The sequence below is a fragment of the Scyliorhinus torazame genome, chromosome 2 (assembly GCF_047496885.1).
Source record: "Scyliorhinus torazame isolate Kashiwa2021f chromosome 2, sScyTor2.1, whole genome shotgun sequence".
Classification (NCBI taxonomy): domain Eukaryota; kingdom Metazoa; phylum Chordata; class Chondrichthyes; order Carcharhiniformes; family Scyliorhinidae; genus Scyliorhinus; species Scyliorhinus torazame.
This window is the reverse complement of record NC_092708.1, coordinates 182,308,418-182,329,141: the sequence shown is the minus strand read 5'-3', so window position 1 is coordinate 182,329,141 and position 20,724 is coordinate 182,308,418. Positions and strand designations below refer to the sequence as shown.

The window sequence follows — 20,724 nt, the reverse complement described above, 5'->3', positions numbered from 1 at the left end:
AAGTTTCACATACGCAATTCCCATAGGTCATCCTATACCCCTCCTGACCTGGTCATACATTCTGATTGGCTCACTTCCAATCCCTTCCTCTGGCCCCCTATTACCCAGCATCCTTTTCCCCTCCGTAGCTGGACACACCTCCTCCTTGCTTTGCCATGCGGTCTGAAATCCTTTGTCTGTGAACTCACCAGAATGAGACTGGCCTATCTCTACATTACAGTAACTAATATCTCTAAAGTAACTATTTTATATCACATTCGTCAATTCCACATCCACTTGCAACAACTAAACACCTGTATTGAAGTGTCACATGGATGTCTCCAGGGCATGTTTAATCGGAAAATGCAAAACTGTCACTTCCTCAACAAAGACAGAGCAGCTATTGTAAACCTTGCAAATCAGTGCTGACAATATATTAAGTCGTAGTAAACTAAAATGTGAAGCATGAGGCAGGTTTCGAGTTAGTAAAGGTAGCATTGCATCATGAGCCTCCGGTTGACTTTATCGAGGATGGCTCAAAAGCGAAGCTGCCTCAACATTAGAAGACTCCAAACATGAAACAGATTTGTTGCATTAGCAAAGTTCACCTCACGATATAATCTCCAGTTTCCAAAAACAACATTCCAGCTTCCTAGATCTATTGCGGGGGTTGAAACATTTTTTATGGAAATTCATTTGAATACAGCTGAATAGTGTACTCTATTTAAAAGGTTTATCGCCTTGCCAACAAGGAGGTAGGTAGCCTGAGGCACTGCTGATCTCTAAACTGCTTTCAGGTAACAGGTAAGAATGTCTGAGGATCGAGATTGTAATGGTGTGACAAGCACAGCACAGTTCCGAATGTGCCCGTGCTCTCCCAGCACCCCTTCACCTCTGAAGGTAAGAGGAACTCTTTTTAACTTGAATGACTTTAGGCATTTGTGGGGTTGACTTCATTGACTGCCTGAACGTGGCAGTGAGAGCACTGAGCCATTTTAATCGTCAGTCTCGTTTGTGAGGAATTGGTGATCTGCCAGCACTGAGCGGGGGCGAAGCTAGAGCACAAGGTCGCAATCACAGAATGAGTGCACGATGGGCGGGAAGATGTTTGTGTGGTCAAAATGAGTGCAAAATAAACCATGATTTTAAACATTTTTGTGCTTCACATTTCCCATCAAAAAATAGAAATCACCTTCAACCAACCAATCAGAACATGAATTCCCCAAGGTTAATTCGATAATCACTCCAGCACAAGAGACACCTCTCACACCCATGGTATCCACCAACTTAAGTTCACACCCATCGTACCCATTAACTCCAGTTCACACCCATCATACCCACCAACTCCAGTTCACACCCATCATATTGTTATGGGTCCGGTTTTACAGAACCCCAAAGTGTTTCATGGAGTTCAACCGACCCACAACTTTTAATAGATTGTGGTGTGGGAAGCACACTGCGTACTCTCCAGGTGTGATACAGCAGAAATGGACAAATGGTTTTTAAAACAAAACATGAACTCAAGTTAACCTTTTTAAAACAAACATTGAATATCTTAACACCCATTACTTCAAAGATAACCCCAAAAGACTACAACTCTAAATAATCCTTCAAACAGTTCCTTTAAACATCCAAAAGACTTCAAACCTTCAAAAACAGACATTAGGTTACATTCAATATATTTATAGTCTTTGGATTGCAGACATCAACAGACCAGCTCTATGTGTCTTCCTGCAGCTCTCAGCAAAACACACAGACACTCCCAGCTGCATTCTCAAACTGAAACTCAAAAAAGCAGAACTGAGCTCAGCTCCCCCACCCTCTGACATCACTTCAGTAATATGATCAGCTCCATTTCTTAAAGGTACATTGCTTAAACATCCATTTCTTAAAGGTACTCTCACATGACACCTCCCCCCCAAGAAAAAAAAAATAGACCACAAACTTCAAGATGGTTTCATTTTTCACCATTGCACCATCAATTAAGAAATGCACACAGTAAAAACACTTTACCAGGTCAAAACAAAACACACGCAAACAGGTATAATAATATAGTCCATTTGTCTTTTTGTTCTTCTTCCTCCAACCGAAATCCTTCTCGATTGATAGTCTCTTTGAACAAGAAAGTCTCTGCACTATCCATCCATTCCTCTACGCCTCGGCATTTCTCTTTAAAGTTAGATACTTCAGTTCAATCTGATCACAGAGTCCCTTGCAATTCTCGAATACAGGAGTATCGGTTACTACAGCTTTCAGGCAGTCAAATGCATGTTGAAACTCTGCTGTGCATTGAAATTTTTTTATACGTTTCTTCAGCAACTCCATCAGTGGAGCAATCACGCTACAAATCTTTTGCACAAAGGTTCGATCAAATCCACCCATGCCAAGAAATCGCATTATTTCCCGTCGTGTCGAGGGTATCGGAAACTCCCCAATAACTTTTGTTTTCACATCCCGTGGGACCAATCGACCCTGTGCAATTGTATGGCCAAAGAAAGTGACTTGGGCTTTTCCAAATTCACCTTTGGCTAGGTTTATTCACCAAACCCGCCTCCTGAAGTCGATCGAATAACTCCATAAGATGTTTTAAATGTTCTTTCCATATCTGGCTGAAAACTACCAGATCGTAGATATATACCGCACAATTGGGTAATCCTGAAACGACGATATTAGTTAACCGTTGAAATGTGGCTGGTTCGTTTTTCATGCCAAATGGCATAACTTTGAATTGGTATATACCATCTGGAGTCACAAAAGCTGTAAACACCTTCGCCCTTTCGGATAAAGGTACCTGCCAGAAACCTTTAAGTAAATCCAATTTGGAAATAAAAGTGGATTGTCCCACTTTCTCAATGCAATCCTCCAAACGTGGGATAGGATAAGAGTTTGTTCTTGTAACTGCATTCACCTTTCTATAGTCCACACACAACCGTTGGGTACCGTCTGGTTTAGGTACCATCACTCTGGGTGAGCTCCATTGGCTGCAACCCACTTCAATTAGACCATTTTTAAGCATACTCTCAATCTCTTTGTTAACCTGTGCCAATTTTAAAGGATTAAGTCTAGATGGATGTTGTTTGATAGGAACAGCATTTCCCACATCTACATCATGAATAGCCATTTTAGTACTTCCCAATTTATCTCCACAAACTTGCCCATGTGATATCAATAACTCTTTCAGGTGAGTTCGTTTTTCCTCTGGAAGATAACTCAACAATTTATCCAAATTTTTAAGAACACCCTCATTTTCCAATTTAATTTGAGGTATGTCAAATTCACAGTCATCTGAATTTGGTTCGTCATTTTGAGTTAGAATCATTAAAACCTCCTTTTTCTCTCCTTCCCTTCCAAAGTACCTTTTAAGCATATTCACATGACACACTCGGTGAGTCTTCCTTCTATCTGATGTTTTTACCACATAATTCACCTCACTTTATTTCCTTTCAATCTGATTAGGTCCACAAAACCTAGCTTTTAAAGGTTCACCTACCCACTGGTAACAACACTAAAACTTTATCTCCACTGGTAAAACTACGAACTTTGGATTTCTTGTCCGCTACCCGTTTCATCACATTTTGTGCAAATTCAAATGTTGTCGAGCCAATTCACCTGCTCTATTTAATTGTTCCCTAAAATTTGACACGTAATCCAATAGTGTAATTTCCGATTTCTCACCCACCAATTTTTCTTTAATCAATTTAAGTGGTCCTCTTTCCTCATGACCAAAACTTAGTTCAAAAGGACTAAATTTGGTTGAGTCATTCGGTGCATCCCTAATTGCAAACAGTATGAATGGAATTCCTTTATCCCAATCCTCTGGATAATCTTGACAATAAGCCCTCAACATTGTCTTTAATGTCTGATGCCATCTTTCTAACGCTCCCTGCGATTCTGGATGGTACGCAGTTGATTTAAATTGTTTTATTCTTAAGCTATCCATACCTTCTTTGAATAGCTTTGGGGTAAAATTTGATCCTTGATCCGATTGTATTTCTGTGGGTAGTCCATATCTAGCAAAGAATTTAAGTAAATCCTCCACAATCTTTTTAGCTATAGTATTACATACTGGAATGGCCTCTGGAAACCTAGTAGACACATCCATTATAGTCAAATGATATTGATTCCCACTTTTTGTTTTAGGAAGCGGTCCTACACAATCAATTAGGACCCTTGTAAAAGATTCCTCAAATGCTGGAATGGGTATTAAGGGCGCTGGTTTTATCACTGCTTGAGGGATCCCTATCACTTGACATGATTGACAAAATTTAACTACATCTTTATGTAGTCCAGGCCAATAAAAATGTTTCTGGATTTTAGCTTGAGTTTTCCTTATCCCCAAATGACCTCCCATTGGTACCTCATGTGCCACTCACAACACCTCCTTTCTGTACCCTACCGGCAATACTACTTGATGAACTTCTGCCCACTTTTCATCCGCCTGCATATGTACAGGTCTCCATTTTCTCATCAAGACATCACTTTTACGGTAATAACACTCTTGTATACTCTCAGATTCCTCTTCCGTATATGCTTTCTGATATATCCGTTTTATTTCTACATCTTTCTGTCGTAACTCCGCCAATTTTCCTGAACTAAAAATATCCGCCTCATCCTCCACCTGTTCTTGTTATTTTTCAACCATCTGATCAAAAGTCGTTTCAGATAATTGCACTTCAACTTCATCTTCACTCTTTGATTTCTCCTCTTGTCTTAACCTGTGACTTTGCGACCTTGTTACTGCACAATCCAGAAAAATCCCAGGATATTCATCCTTCAACACTTCAGTTGTCTGATTTTCCACTGGTCTATCAACCACAGTAGGCATCACTCCCACCTGCGATCCAGCTATATCATTATCCAAGATAAACTGTATTCCTGGACATTGTGACTTCTTTACCTGCTCCTCCTGATACACATGAGTAAACTTTACCCACACAAGTAAACTCCTCCAAAAGTATAATTTCTCTGATAGCTTCATACGTTTGGTCTATTTTCAAAGCCCTTATCCACCTATCAAAATTACTCTGTTTGAGCCTTTCAAACTCCATGTATGTTTGATCAAATTCTTTCCTTAAATTTCTAAACCTTTGTCTGTAAGCTTCAGGCACTAACTCATATGCACCTAAGATGGATTTTTTCACCTCCTCATACATTCCAGATACCTCCTCTGGTAGTGATGCAAACACTTCACCAGCTCTACCTACCAGCTTTGTTTGAATCAGTAGTACCCACATGTCCTGTGGCCATTTCATTTGTTTAGCTACCTTCTCAAATGAAATGAAAAAGGCTTCTACCTCCTTCTCGTCAAACCTTGGCAATGCTTGGACATATTTAAATAGATCCCCACCACGTCTTTGACTATGACGCTCTGTCTCACTATCCTCATCAATCTCATCCAACTGTATGTTTCCCTTTGCGTCTGCCAATTTTAACTGATTTTCATGTTTCATAGCCATTTTATGAAGTTCAAACTCTCTCTTTTTCCCTTTCCTCGCTATCTCTTTCTTTGTTTCTTTCTTCTCTCTTCTTTTCTTTTTCTCTCATTGCATATTCAAGCTGCTTTAATTATTTTTCATGTTCAAATTGCTTCATCTGCAACTGGAGCTTTGCCATTTCTAATGAGTCAGAATGTATCTCAGGCAAATTTAAATGCTCAACTACTGCTGTAAGTACCTCATTTTTTCACATTTTGCTAGGCAATGTTAACTACAATGCTTTTGCCAAATCTAACAGTCTGCTTTTAGTCTTTGTCTGTAAGGTATTGCGTGTTACCGTGTCCGCCCCCAAAAACTCCTGAGCATCTGAAAGAGCCATTGTCCACAACACACTCCCCACTTAAACTAAAATACCACACCTGAAAAGCAACCACAATATGCTCACCCCCCACTTTCTTTAAGTTCGTTAAGCCAATCCAATCGATAGACTTTTATCCCCTTCAAGCCCCCAATTGTTATGGGTCCGGGTTTACAGAACCCCAAAGTGTTTCATGGAGTTCAACCGACCCACAACTTTTAATAGATTGTGGTGTGGGAAGCAGATGGCGTACTCTCCAGGTGTGATACAGCAGAAATGGACAAATGGTTTCTAAAACAAAACAATGTTTATTCTATGAACTCAAGTTAACCTTTTTAAAACAAACATTGAATATCTTATCACCCATTACTTCAAAGATAACCCCAAAAGACTACAACACTAAATAATCCTTCAAACTGTTCCTTTAAACATCCAAAAGACTTCAAACCTTCAAAAACAGACCATAAGACCATAAGGCATAGGAGTGGAAGTAAGGTCATTCGGCCCATCGAGTCCACTCCACCATTCAATCATGGCTGATTTCAACACCATTTACCCGCTCTCTCTCCATAGCCCTTAATTCCTTGAGAAATCAAGGATTTATCAACTTCTGTCTTAAAGACACTCAACGTCCCGGCCTCCACCGCCCTCTGTGGCAATGAATTCCACAGACCCACCACTCTCTGGCTGAAGAAATTTCTCCTCATCTCTGTTCTAAAGTGACTCCCTTTTATTCTAAGGCTGTGCCCCCGGGTCCTAGTCTCCCCTGCTAATGGAAACAACTTCCCTACATCCACCCTATCTAAGCCGTTCATTATCTTGCAAGTTTCTTTTAGATCTCCCCTCAACCTCCTAAACTCCAATGAATATAATCCCAGGATCCTCAGACGTTCATCGTATGTTAGGCCTACCATTCCTGGGATCATCCGTGTGAATCTCCGCTGGACCCGCTCCAGTGCCAGTATGTCCTTCCTGAGGTGTGGGGCCCAAAATTGCTCACAGTATTCTAAATGGGGCCTAACTAATGCTTTATAAAGCTTCAGAAGTACATCCCTGCTTTTATATTCCAAGCCTCTTGAGATGAATGACAACATTGCATTTGCTTTCTTAATTACGGACTCAACCTGCAAGTTTACCTTTAGAGAATCCTGGACTAGGACTCCCAAGTCCCTTTGCACTTCAGCATTATGAATTTTGTCACCGTTTAGAAAATAGTCCATGCCTCCATTCTTTTTTCAAAAGTGCAAGACCTCGCAGTTGCCCACATTGAATTTCATCAGCCATTTCTTGGGCCACTCTCCTAAACTGTCTAAATCTTTCTGCAGCCTCCCCACCTCCTACGTACTACCTGCCCCTCTACCTATCTTTGTATCATCGGCAAACTTAGCCAGAATGCCCCCAGTCCCGTCATCTAGATCGTTAATATATAAAGAGAACAGCTGTGGCCCCAACACTGAACCCTGCGGGACACCACTCGTCACCGGTTGCCATTCCGAAAAAGAACCTTTTATCCCAACTCTCTGCCTTTTGCCTGACAGCCAATCGTCAATCCATGTTAGTACCTTGCCTCGAATACCATGTGCCCTTATTTTACTCAGCAGTCTCCCGTGAGGCACCTTATCAAAGGCCTTTTGGAAGTCAAGATAGATAACATCCATTGGCTCTCCTTGGTCTAACCTATTTGTTATCTCTTCAAAGAACTCTAACAGGTTTGTCAGGCACGACCTCCCCTTACTAAATCCATGCTGACTTGTCCTAATCCGACCCTGCACTTCCAAGAATTTAGAAATCTCATCCTTAACAATGGATTCTAGAATCTTGCCAACAACCGAGGTTAGGCTAATTGGCCTATAATTTTCCATCTTTTTCCTTGTTCCCTTCTTGAACAGGGGGGTTACAACAGCAATTTTCCAATCCTCTGGGACTTTCCCTGACTCCAGTGACTTTTGAAAGATCATAACTAACGCCTCCACTATTTCTTCAGCTAGCTCCTTTAGAACTCTAGGATGTAGCCCATCTGGGCCCGGGGATTTATCAATTTTTAGGCCTCTTAGTTTCTCTAGCACTTTCTCCTTTGTGATGTCTCCTTGACCTGCGCAATGCTAATAATATAATATAATAATGCTAATAATAATAATATAATATGGCACTTACCTCACACCAATGGATCTTATTATTAGGTTAGAGGAGGAGGGTGGGTGGGAGACACTACATGTGTAGTGTCTCGGGTTTCCTCTCCACCAGAATTTATTGGTTGGGGGGGGGGGCCTTCCCAGAAGTCGAACTTCCGGTTCCCGCCTTATATTAAAAAAAAACAGAAAAGAAGAACAGAAACGGGACTAGGTAAGTGTTTTTAAAGGAAAAACGTACCTCCCAGAAATCACTTGCGCACCGCTCCCGCCGAAATCCAAAGGCCTGCTCCTGTGAAGGTAAGTGTTTTTAAAGGAAAAACTTACCTCCCAGAAATGCCTTGCGCACCGCTCCCGCCGAAATCCAAAGGCCTGCTCCTGTGAAGGTAAGTGTTTTTAAAGGAAAAACTTACCTCCCAGAAATCACTTGCGCACCGCTCCCGCTGAAATTAGGTTACATTCAATATATTTATAGTCTTTGGATTGCAGAAATCAACAGACCAGCTCTATGTGTCTTCCTGCAGCTCTCAGCAAAACACACAGACACTCCCAGCTGCATTCTCAAACTGAAACTCAAAAAAGCAGAACTGAGCTCAGCTCCCCCACCCTCTGACATCACTTCAGTAATATGATCAGCTCCATTTCTTAAAGGTACATTGCTTAAACATCCATTTCTTAAAGGTACTCTCACATGACACCTCCCCCCCCAAGAAAAAAAAAATAGACCACAAACTTCAAGATGGTTTCATTTTTCACCATTGCACCATCAATTAAGTTCACACCAGTTCACACTCACTGTACCCCATCCAACACCAGTTCACACTCACTGTACCCCATCCAACACCAGTTCAGACCCACTGTTCCCCATCCAATCCCAGTTCACACTCACTGTACCCTATCCAACCCCTGTTGACACTCACTGCATCTCATCCAACACCAGTGCACAAACTGCAGACCCAAGGAATTATGAAGATTGAATGGCCAAATTGTATGGTTATTGTTGACGGAATGAACTTGCCATTCCTTTTGCTGAAAGCTGTCCTTGCATTGGTCTTTGAACAGTGATTTATGATCCTTTGGCAGTTTGATACAGGTCTTGGTCTTTTCAGAATGGGGCACGTTAATCCTTATGTTCCACAGGGGTTGGTGCTTCTCTCTGACATTTGTCAATGACCTAGACCTGTATGGTCAGGGCCCAATTTCAACATTTGTAGTGACAAAAGAATTTGAAGTATTGTGAACTGTGAGAAGGACATTGTTTAACTTCAAGAGGACAGGGATCGGTTGGGTAGAATGGGTAGCCAAATGGCAGATGGATAGGAATGAAGGTGTGAGATGATTCATTTTGTTATGAGGGACGAGGAGGGGGTAATATAAATAAAGGGCACTCCTGTTGGAAATGTATCTCCACTGGACCTGAAGCATCTCCTCTTTTAAGGCAGGCCATTGTTCCAATGCAGTTGTCTGTCAATCTTCGATTCTAATTTATCCGGCTGAGGTATCTTGTCCCCAGTGAAGTTGGCCATCCCAAAGCTAATTATTCCTACTCTGGATTGCTCCTTGATGGGTGATCAAGGGGGTTGTCTGACCTGATTGCCTGCACCTTTACCGCAGCTTCATTCACGGCCGAGAATCCCTGGAGCGGGGACATGTGGTGTCCCCGGGCACCCTTCAAACCTTCCGTGCCCATTAGGCACCAAAGGGGCTGGGGTGCTTTATCGACCTCATTGATCACACCTTGATTTAATATCTTAATTTTCCTTTGCGACTCATTTTTTGTCTACGGCAGTTTCCATTTGGGACTGTCCCTTCAATTTATCATCAGTTAATTTGATCTAATTTACTTAGTTCTTTATCTTATGCAAAATAGTTGTATCGCTCCTTGTCCTGTAACTAATCACATGGTAGCTTACAGACAAATAAAGAGCAGCCTCTGTTTACTAAAGTTAAACATTAAATAGATATTAATAACAAAACACATAGGGAATTAATGAGCTGTGCTTAATTTTGATTGACTGCTCCAATATTATTCGACTAGCTGTCCATCGGGCAATGCTGCCGCTTTTACTGACTGTTATCATAATTTTGCCTGACTCCAAATCTCTAAACAATCCATGTATTAATAGATTCAATCATAGAGCAGCTCATTGAACTGCAGTGAGAGTCCACGGGAACAGTCTGACCAGCGGCTGTTCTGAACAGCAGAGAAAGATTGTCTAGACTGACTGTGATGCCCAAGTGGTTGAAAAGACCGTTAAACGCTCGCTGTCAAGTTTTATCGACGCACAATGGCTGCTTTGGCAGTTTGCCAGTTAGTGTCCATGAAAGCAAACCTCAGCAACAGCCAGTTCCTTCAGCAGAGGCAATTACTGACAGAAGCTCTCACTGATGTCAGCTCAGCCAAGGGAGACCAGGAAGATACAGCATCCAGTGGATTGCCTCTCTTCTGATTGTAAGAAAACATATATTTTTCAAAGTCCACAGAGGAAATCATTCACCAGCAGTTTGAGGCTTTTGAGTGAAGAAATTTTCATTTGGAAAACCTTTGCCCTGAAGATGCACCAGCCGCATTCTAGTTCAGCTATGACTTGTAATCCGCTGATTGTGAAGAGCTCAGCGATGCCCTGAAGCGTAATAAGGCAGCAAAGAAATGGAAGTCCTTTTCCCCAAACACTGTGTACGATTGGTGAATTAGTATCCATCGTCCCTGCAGACTGTTTATTATGATTTACCAGATTACATCAATATGGCCTTTATGTGATAGATGGGCCAATTATTGTTGCACATTTTAGTCTCTGTGGATTGGCATTCACATCCAGCTCTGGACTGACTCTCAAACTACTTGCCTGACCCCAAATAATGGATAAATTCGAACTTTCTTTACTTAATACTGACAAGATAGATGCTATCCCCGAGACATCCAGTCTGAGTTATTTAAAGCACTAGAGGAGGCCATTCATCCCATCGAATCCATGCCGGCTTTCCATGGAGCAACCCAATCAGACCCATTTCCCGTTTTACACGCGTTCCCCAACTCTACACCCGTCCTCCTACTCTTTACCCACCCCCCCATACCCTTTCCCCCGCTCTATACCTGTCCCGCCACTGTGTACCCGTACCCCCATTCTATACCTGTTCCCTAACTCTACACCCATCCCCCTATTCTTTACCCAACCACCCACTCTATACTCGTTCCCCCACTCTATACCCGTACCCCCCACTCTATACCCGTCTCCCCATTCTATACCAGTACCCCCACCCTATACCTGTTCCTCCATTCTATACCCCTACCCCCACGCTATATCTGGCCCCCACTCTATACACGTTCCCCCACTCTATACCTGTTCCCCTGCTCTATATCTGTTCCCCCACTGTATACCGGTTCCCCTGTTCTATACCCATTCCTCCACTCAATACCTGCGCCCACTCTATACACGTTCCCCTACTCTATACTCATATCCCCACTCTATACCCATTCCCATGCTCTATACTCATTCTCCTCCTGCTTACACGTTTCCCTGCCAGTTTATTTCCCTCCATCCAATTTCCTTTGAATCCTTCATCGTCTCTGCTTCCCCACCCTCGTAGGTAGTGAGTTCCAGGTCATTAACACTCACTGCGTTAAAAGTCCTTCCTCATATTCCCCCTACATCTCTCACACTAAACCTTAAATCTGTGGCCCCCAGTCCGCGTACAATCAGTCAATGGGGGCAACTTTTCTTTGCCTATCTCATCCAAATCTGCCATCATTTTATATACTTCAATCAAATCTCCCCTCAATCTCCTTCGCTCCCAGTAGAACAACCCCAGCTTCTCAAACCCTAACCTTGTCTTAAAATCCCCTCACATCTGGAACCTTTCTGGTAAATCTCCTCCGCACCCTCTTGAGTACCCTCACATCCTTCCTGAAAGGTAGTAACCAAAACAGGACACAGTATCCAAGTTGTAGACGAACCAGAGGCACATTTTAACCACCGCCTTGCACCCGGCGCTGATCTGGGCACGCCGATCAGGTAGTGGGAAAGGCCAAAATCGAGATGTGCGCAGGGCATGAATCAATTTGCCATCTCACCGGTCCGCTCCCAAATATGGCAAGCATATCATTAACCCCAATTTGCATTTATTTCCATCTTATTAGCGAGATTGAAGTCGAATGTAATGGCCTCTGAGGAATTAACCGGCTCTCCAGTGAGAAATCACATAGACACCGTTTAGTACTCCTTTTCAAAAACATGAAATTGGTGCAATGGCTGCTGAGAGGATTTGAGACGGTGAGGAGCCATTTCCATTTACTGGCATGCAGCTCAAACTCATGGGGATGTTGGGGAGGGGGGGGGGGGGGGGGGGGGTGGTGCGGGGGGGGGGGGGGGAGCCCTCAGTGGGGTAGTGGGGTTGGGCTTGGTCGGGGGCTGAAGCATTCCAGGTCAGGTGTTGCCCAGGCCGATGGGGAGGGTAAGGGTTTTTTCATCTGAGAGGCCTTTAAGCCATCTTTAAATATTGTGGAGCCCCATAACGGACAACCACAGCTGCTGCCTGTCTATCCTACCAAACAACAGGGCGGTTAGCACAGTTGCTTCACAGCTCCAAGGTCCCAGGTTCGATTCCCGCTTGGGTCACTGACTGTGCGGAGTCTGCACATTCTCCCCGTGTCTCCGTGGGTTTCCTCCGGGTGCTCCGTTTTCCTCCCACAGTCCAAGGATGTGCAGGTTAGGTAGATTGGACATGCTAAATTGCCCTTAGTGTCCAAAAAAAGGTGGGGTGAGATTACAGGTTGGATTACAGGTGGAGGTGTGGGCTTGGGTAGGGTGCTCTCTCCAAAGGCCGGTGCAGACTTGATGGCCGAATGGCCTCCTTCTGCACTGTAAATTCTATGGGTCTATGATTTCCAGGGCAGAGCCTTGTTCTTGGTCATTTTAACTCCCTTTGACTGTGAGCAGCCTTCAGCTTCACAACTGAAGGCTATTGCAAATGAGGAATTGGCCTTGTTAGTTGTGAGAGCACTTCACAGCTCTCAAGTGGCTTCTCATGGGTACACATGCCATGCCTCAGATGACGATTACTGCATCGCATTTCAATCAAACTTTGAAGCCTGAACATATTGCTTGAAACTAGAAATGTCAGCACCATAGAGCAGCAGCCATCACTCAAGGACTCAAGGGCTGAACTTCAGCATTGGGATATCATAGGAAGTCATAGAGCCATAGAATTTACAGTGCAGAAGGAGGCCATTCGGCCATCAGGGATGCACCGGCCCTTGGAAAGAGCACCATACCCAAGCCCACACCTCCACCCTATCCCTGTAACTGTAACCCCACCCCACCTTTCTTTGGACACTAAGGGCAATTTAGCATGGCCAATCTACCTAACCTGGGATATCCTCGCGACCATAGGGTAAGTGTGTGGATCAGAGGAAGGCACTGAACACCCTAATGTTCCTGGTAGGGGTCTGGCATCTAGGGACCCCTGATGTGGCTGTGGTGAGTGTGCAGAGCCATGGTCTCCAGCACAACTGGGTCGTTGGGTGGCACTCTGAGAGAAGGCGGGACGCATAAGGGTGGGGGAGCTTGGTGGATTTGAGGGTCCTGGGTTGGAAGTCCTCACTGATTGTCAGTCTCCCACCTTCTCCAACATCTTACAGATATAACAATATGGCGGTTGCACAGAGGTTGCTATCACGGTGCTGGTGGCAGCCCAGGTAGCCAGATGCTGGAGAAGGCACCTGCATTAACGAAGGCACGAGGCGGAACCCCATGTGCAGGGGACCCCTGAAGACCTGACCGCCCATCAGGCTGAGGAGAAACCCAGAGCAGGGCTCCAGCATTGGCCTTTCGAGGAGATGATGGACAGCATGTGCGACAGACGAATCCGTCTCAACAAAGAGACGGTGCGGCACCTGTGCCTCAGATTTGACATCCTGTGGAGAAGGAGGAGGACAGCTGTTCGAGGTGGACATGAAAGTCATCGCAGCCCTGAACCTTTATGCAACCGGCTCATTCCAGGGCTCGAGCGGGGACCTGTGCGGCCAGTGTTGGTGTCGGCACTATCAGCGGGTCAAGTTGCAAGGCAGGGGAATGATTCATAGATTCATAGAATTTACAGTGCAGAAGGAGGCCATTCGGCCCATCGAGTCTGCACTGGCTCTTGAAAAGAGCAATCTACCCAAGCTCCACACCTCCACCCTATCCCCATAACCCAACAACCCCACCCAACACTATGGGCAATTTCTGGACACTAAGGGCAATTTAGCCTGGCCAATCCACCTAACCTGCACATATTTGGACTGTGGGAGGAAACCGGAGCACCCAGAGGAAACCCACGCACACACGGGGAGGGTGTGCAGACTCCACACAGACAGTGACCCAAGCCGGAATCGAACCTGGGACCCTGGAGCTGTGAAGCAATTGTGCTATCCACAATGCTACCGTGCTGCCCTGCTTGATCACTCGCTTTGAGGAAAGTCCTAGTGCTCCTCAGTTTATGCCAAAGTCTAATTGCTGTCTTTCTGATGACAGCTTGATGACACCCATCCTCTGAACGGGGTCTGCATCGGAGCATTTTATCTTGATCACTGTACCTGGAGGGCGGGAAGTGGTGGGTGGAGGGAGCAGAGGATCACAAAGGGTGGGAGTGACGGCAGGCCTGCTGTGAAGATTAAGGTGACAGAAGCTTCACATGTATCAGGTGTAAAATGTTTCAATAGTGAACATTGGACATTTCCTTTTCCCCTAGCTACACATAGTGATCGCCTCCACCCACCCACCCCGTGCCCCCCTGTGCCCACTCAGTTATCCTCAACCTTTTTGATCTTTAGTGGCCTACTGCTCTGTCTAGGTGTGTCCCCAGGATGCACATTAGAGGTGGAAGCAGTTTGCTGCTTTCCAAATCCTGTGGCCTTTGATGCCCTTGGCGGATGTCCTCTGGAGGCCTGGAGCAGGAGGGCCCGGCTGACTTACCAATGTCACTGGTTTCATCGTGCCACGCTACTCTGCCTGCAGCCCTTGAGATGCGCCGGTGTCAGGAGAGGAAGATTCGAAAGAACTGGACACTGCCATCGTCACTTTGGTGGCAGGCTCTGGGTCATACCGGGCCAACCCCGGCAACAAATTCCTCCAGAAGGAGGAACATTTTTTTCTTTGGGAAGGCAGTGACGATGTCATCAAAGTCAAAATAGAACTTTTCCTTTTCCGGTTTCATTGAAATCAAGGCAGCATATTGATTCAGCTGAGTTATAGGTAGGCAGCACGGTTGCTTCACTGCGCCAGGGACCCGGGTTCGATTCCCGGCTTGGGTCACTGTGTGGAGTCTGCATGTTCTCCTCGTGTCTGCGTGGGTTTCCTCCGGGTGCTCCAGCTTCCTCCCACAAGTTCCGAAAAGACGTGCTGTTAGGTGAATTGGACGTTCTGAATTCTCCCCCTCTGTACCCGAACAGGTGCTGGAATGTGGCGGCTAGGGGCTTTTCACAGTAACTTCATTGCAGTGTTAATGTAAGCCTACTTGTGACACTGATAAAGATTATTTTAAAAAGTGTTCTGAATTTTTCATTGATACAAATGGGGATTTCTGCCATTGTTTCCTAGATCCTATTCCGGATGGGAAAACCAACCGAGCAGGCACAAGGGGCACTCTCAGCCTTTCCTTTCCAGTAGAAGGTGTACCCACTCGCTTGGCTGGTTGACAGATTTCAGCGATGTGTTAAACAATGATGACTAGGATCATCTTACCTCATGTCTTTGCCGCCAGGGTGATGCACAGTCTTCCTTTGTCTGTTCTGCTGTTGAGGACTTTTTGGACTTCACTGTGTAGGGAACCTTCCCCAAACCTTGCCCCCATGGGTGGCCCTAGCATGGGTAAGGCACAACCGGAGCAAAGCCTCTCCTTCACTTCACGGTGGTGATCCAAGGAGGGAGTTAAACAGGTTTTTTAAATGATAGGTATTGTATGTAATTCTTCAGTAACAGTAAATGAGGCTGGTGATCTGGAATCCTGCCCTCTTCCTACCATTATCGTGACACGTCTGACAATTCACAGTATCGTCCAATCATTTACCTCGCCATTCAGAGGGTGGATCCCACTATCTTAAATAGGATCTAATCCATCAAAGCCTTTGTAATAATAATAATAATCATTATTAGCATCACAAGTAGGCTTACATTAACACTGCAATGAAGTTACTGTGAAAAGCCTCCAGTCGCCACATTCTGGCACCTGTTCGGGTACACAGAGGGAGAATTCAGAATGTCCAATTCACCTAACAGCACGTCTTCCAGGAATTGTGGGACGAAACCGGAGGAAACCCACGCAGACACAGGGAGAACGTGCAGACTCTGCACAGACAATCTCCCAAGCCAGGAATCGAACCTGGGACCCTGGCGCTGTGAAGCAACAGTGCTAACCACTGTGCTACCATGTGAAGACTGCTTTCTCACTCCCCATTTACTCGGGTTTTGTTTTATGTCATACTGTGCCACTCGTGGTAAAACCCCCCATTTAATTCCTGGTCCTGGGGCTCCAGTAAGTCCAGTGTATCTGCACACTTAACTGGGAAACAATGAACCACATTCACAAAGTCTTGGCACACTCAGAGAACGCATACTTTTGCAATGCGATCCTTCAGTCTATTTTTAGAATTTGCTGGCATTTGTTTCTGTCCCTTGTTTAAAACATTCTTTTTTAATTCATGGGGCACTCTTTAGTTTTAAACTTACTTTATTGAAATTAGGTTAAGGCTGTTTTCATCAAACTTGCATTAATAGGGAGGTGTTGCTGTGGATTAAGTGTTTCTCATTGTATAAACACCAGCAGTGCTTAATCTACTTTAACAAGCCTATTGTTGCTATAGCCTTAGAGCAACAAAAGACAAACTGTACATTGATTAGGTTCTTAATACAAAGGACATCACATTTACTGCAGTTGAAACTAACACCTAACATCCGACACCATGGCTGAGTATCTGCTCCAAATGCGCCGCAAGAATCTAAAGAGACCAACGGTTGTCTTTCGGTCAGGAAGGCCGTGGTCTTATGCTGAGGTACAGAGGCTCAGTTGGCACACTGATTAGTGTAGTGAAACCAACCTCAGATTTCCTCCCACCCATTGTTGCTCTCTTTATTTGGTTCTAAATATGGCAGTCAATATGGTCGCCTTCCTTAATCCTAATTATGTTTGCTTTAGAGTCGCCAGGTATCTTTCGATACCGCCACAAAGTTCAAACCCGAAAACTGATCAAAGAGTCAATACACCAGTTAGTTAGTTCAAAGTCAATATTATTTATTTACACACACAGTAATATCTACTCATGCACAAAATACTACAAACTAAAGCAGCACGGTAGCCTTGTGGATAGCACAATTGCATCACAGCTCCAGGGTCCCAGGTTCGATTCCGGCTTGGGTCACTGTCTGTGCGGAGTCTGCACATCCTCCCCGTGTGTGCGTGGGTTTCCTCCGGGTGCTCCGGTTTCCTCCCACAGTCCAAAGATGTGCAGGTTAGGTGGATTGGCCATGATTAATTGCCCTTAGTGTCCAAAATTGCCCTTAGTGTTGGGTGGGGTTACTGGGTTATGGGGATCGGGTGGAGGTGTTGATCTTGGGTAGGGTGCTCTTTCCAAGAGCCGGTGCAGACTCGATGGGCCGAATGGCCTCCTTCTGCACTGTAAATTCTATGATATCTATGATAAACTATCTCTAACGCTAACGCCTATACTTAGCTTTGGGTGTCCACTCAGTCAGAGGAACAATGGCCGTTGTTCAGATCTGAGGCTGCTGGGGTCGAAGTGGTACAAGGGAACAGCTAAGGTCGTCCGTCTGGTAGCGAGCGTTGACCTTGGACTTACTTGCTTCTGGTGCAGCTGGTGGACAGGTCTCTCTGCTTTGAGAGCCAAGTCCAAGAGAGCGATTCTCTCTCGGGGGTTTCTTCTTATACCCGGAAGGGCTTCGCGCACTTTTGTGCGGACCTTAAACTTGTCCCCAATCAATTGGGCCGTATCTTGATCACTCGTATTGATCTTGACCAATAAAGGGGTGGGTGCCCTGATAGCTGGGCGGGTCCTAGGTGGCCGTTAGCCTGGCTTTGTTTGTGCTTTCGGTTTGGGGAATTGGCGCCGCGAGGTCTGGAGCTAGATCGGTTACTTGAGTATCTCCCCTTTGTTCCCAGAGATGGGCCATCAATATGCTAATAGACCTACAGTTTCAGTCTCGTCTGGGAGCTGCGGTTCCAAAACACATACAGGCTCTGTGCCTGCCTGCTTTCTTAGCATTGTCTATAGTTCCCTGCAGTCTTTGCAAACATCCATTTTGTATTGTGGAAGTGGCCATCCCAGATGGCTACACCATCCCCATGCACCCAAACCACTACCCCTTCCCCGCAAACCCTTGGATCATTCTGGTAAATCCACACTGCATTCCGTCCAGGGCCAATGGGGAGAGTTTTACAGCCCCGCTGCAGTGGGGGCAGGGCCAGAATGTGTAGCCAGACATTCAAAACTCCATTGACTTTGGCGGGACCCTAAAATTCCCCCCCCCCCCCCCCCCCCGCCCCCCCCCCCCCCCCCCCCCCCCCCCCACACCAAGGAAGGGGCTGTAAAATTCTGTCCAACATCTCAATATCCTTTCGAAGGTGTGTTGCACAGTCTTGGGCAGGGCTGCTGTAACTCCTGGTGCAGGCTAGCCTGTGCTCGGTAATACAGAAGTGTGACTTCTCTCCACTGTTGGGGCAGGCCATTGAGTGTGAGCACGCAGAGGGCCCTCTGGATGCAATCTCTGATTTCATGCAGTTCTGTTATCAAATCAAATTGCATGAGCTTGCCAAGTTGCTGATGGCTGCCCAAGGAATCATAGAATAGTGAGGCACTGAAGGCCATACTGTCCATTGAGCCTGTGCTGACTCTTGAGACGAGTAATTAGGAATGAGATGATCATCGCATCTCGTATTTGCTCAATGCCTCTGTGCACAGCTAATTGGATAATGGAAGTGATGCCTTCATCATCCTGATGGACCCCATCAGTCTCGTGGCAGACACGGAGGAATTCATCAGGCGAATGAGGCTCCGGGAATTCTTCCACAGACCCCAAGAGGCCAACAGCGAACCCAAGCAGACTGCCAATGAACCGGAACAGCAGACCGAGAGATCTGCGGTGCGGCAACCGAAGAGGAAAGAGTCGAATTGGACCCCTCCGGAAGGCCGCTGCCTTAGACTCGACATGTATGCTCAAGCCGTCAGGAGTCGCGTCAATGCCAGATTCATCAGTCGCATTCACAAGACAGCCCCGAACGTCACCCAAGCACAACGCAATGCCATCCGCGCTCTCAAGGCCAACCACAGCATCGTCATCAAACCAGCAGACAAAGGGGGGGCCACTGTCGTACTGAACAGAACGGACTACTGCAAAGAAGTATACCGACAACTGAACAACCAAGAACACTACAGACAGTTACCCGCAGATCCGACCAAGGAACACATCCGCCAACTTAACAGACTGATCAAGACCTTGGATCCAGATCTTCAGAGCACCCTACGTGCTCTCATCCCACGTACTCCCCGCATTGGAGATCTCTACTGCCTCCCGAAAATACATAAGGCCAACACACCAGGCCGCCCTATCGTTTCAGGCAATGGGACCCTGTGTGAGAACCTCTCTGACTACATCGAGGGCATCTTGAAACCCATCATACAAGGTACACCCAGCTTCTGTCGCGACACGACGGACTTCCTACAGAAACTCAGCACCCATGGACCAGTTGAACCAGGAACATTCCTCGTCATAATGGACGTCTCGGCACTCTACACCAGCATCCCCCATGACGACGGCATTGCTGCAACAGCCTCAGTACTCAACACCGACAACTGCCAATCTCCAGACGCAATTCTGCAACTCATCCGCTTCATTCTGGATCACAATGTCTTCACCTTCGACAACAAGTTCTTCATCCAGACGCACGGAACAGCCATGGGGACCAAATTCGCACCCCAATACGCCAACATCTTCATGCACAAGTTTGAACAGGACCTACTCACCGCACAGGACCTTCAACCGATGTTATACACCAGATACATCGATGACATTTTTTTCCTTTGGACCCACGGCGAAGAATCACTGAAACGACTACACGATGACATTAATAAGTTCCATCCAACCATCAGACTCACCATGGACCACTCTCCAAAATCAGTTGCATTCTTGGACACACTCGTCTCCATCAAGGACGGTCACCTCAGCACTTCGCTTTACCGCAAACCCACGGATAACCTCATGATGCTCCACTTCTCCAGCTTCCACCCTAAACACATTAAAGAAGCCATCCCCTATGGACAAGCGCTCCGTATACACAGGATCTGCTCAGACGAGGAGGAGCGTAACAGACATCTACAGACGTTGAAAGATGCCCTCATACGAACGGGATATGGCACGCGACTCATCGATCGACAGTTCCAACGCGCCACAGCGAAAAACCGGACCGACCTCCTCAGAAGACAAACATGGGACACAACCGACAGAATACCCTTCGTCGTCCAGTACTCCCCCGGAGCGGAGAAACTACGTCATCTTCTTCACAGCCTTCAACACGTCATTGATGACGATGAACATCTTGCCAAGGTCATCCCCACACCCCCACTACTTGCCTTCAAACAACCGCGCAACCTCAAACGAACCATTGTTTGCAGCAAACTACCCAGTCTTCAGAACAGTGACCACGACACCACACAACCCTGTCATGGCAATCTCTGCAAGACGTGCCAGATCATCGACATGGATACCGCTATTACACGTGAGAACACCACCCACCAGGTACGCAGTACAGACTCGTGCGACTCGGCCAACGTTGT

General features: G+C 45.8%; 1 long non-coding RNA gene across 1 annotated transcript in view; it reads left to right on the top strand.

Annotated features, from left to right (window-relative positions):
- Positions 1 to 782: 782 nt before the first annotated feature.
- The window catches only part of LOC140394122 (uncharacterized), a 105,632-nt gene continuing 85,690 nt past the window's right edge, over positions 783 to 20,724 (top strand). Inside the window, exon 1 of the long non-coding RNA XR_011935820.1 lies at positions 783 to 879. This is a non-coding gene — a long non-coding RNA (uncharacterized lncRNA). The remainder of the gene's footprint in view (positions 880 to 20,724) is intronic.